Source organism: Triticum aestivum, chromosome 2A (genome assembly GCF_018294505.1).
Source record: "Triticum aestivum cultivar Chinese Spring chromosome 2A, IWGSC CS RefSeq v2.1, whole genome shotgun sequence".
Taxonomy (NCBI): Eukaryota; Viridiplantae; Streptophyta; class Magnoliopsida; order Poales; family Poaceae; genus Triticum; species Triticum aestivum.
Genome location: NC_057797.1, coordinates 467,899,651 through 467,900,766, shown reverse-complemented (window position 1 = coordinate 467,900,766; position 1,116 = coordinate 467,899,651).

The following is a 1,116-nucleotide window of genomic DNA, read 5'->3' as shown; positions in this document are numbered from 1 at the left end:
GGCCACCGCCGCCGTCCGCGCCCGCCGGCGCCGCCGCACCACGCTCCGGCCTCTCCCTCCAAGTACCACGCCGCCCCGTCCTCTCCCCGCTGCTCCGGCCCCCTCCATCGACTCCGGCCAGCTACAGTGCGAATTCCGGCGATCTCCTCGATCCGCGCGCCAGATCCAGATCTGGAGACTCCTCGGTTGACTTTCCCTCCAAACCCTAATTTTCTATGCCTACTTTGACCGGCCGTATCTCCGCACCCGTAGCTCCGATTTGGGCATATAGTATATCAAAATGTTCGCCTCGACGAGTAGATCATTTCATTCCATTGCATCATTTTCATTTAAGCTCATCTTGATGCCCAAAATGCTGTTAGAAGAGGGCTTCATGAGTTAATTGTCAGATCTGCTAGTTCATCTTAGACTTTTGTCATTTTTGCCATGATTATTGTGTGCATGCTATGCCTGTGAGTCCTTCATATGTTTTGTTAAGGATTTTGTCTTCTTTCCAGAGGTGCAACCCATGCATTTTTAGGATGTGTGTGGTGACTTGTGCAAGCTTGCAAAGTGAGGCACCTGGTAAATCTGTTTTCAGGGACTTAGTTGTTTTCACCAAGTCTGGGATTATTTAGTTCATGATGCCATATGTTCAGCTTGTTTCCTAGTGATCCGTGCCTCTTTTGAGGATGATCAGTAAGGGAGTTTTGTTAATCTTGTTATGCTCTATCCATCCATGTCTTTGTTTGCAATTGTGGAGCACCCTAGCTTGAGTCAATCGAGCTCTACTTTTGCTTCGTTCTGAATCTGGGCAGATCGTTAACTCGTTTGCGATTTTGCCGATGTTATTGTAGTTGAACCGTGCATGCTATGCCATTGTTCTTGCCATGTATAGCTATCATTTTGTGCCTTCTTAATGGATGTATGATTGCCTTGCCATGACTTGCACCGTAGTGAGTGCATCGAGCTCGTTTTCATGCCTCCGTGAGTTATATTTCAGCATGTCTCAGTTTTCACCAAGTCTGAAAACTGATTATGTTTTGCTATGTTCATGTGCCCGTTAGTATATTTTGTGAACCCTTTTTGCCCCAGGGTACTTGGGGTCTTTTGTTAAGCTTGTTGAGTAGCTCCATG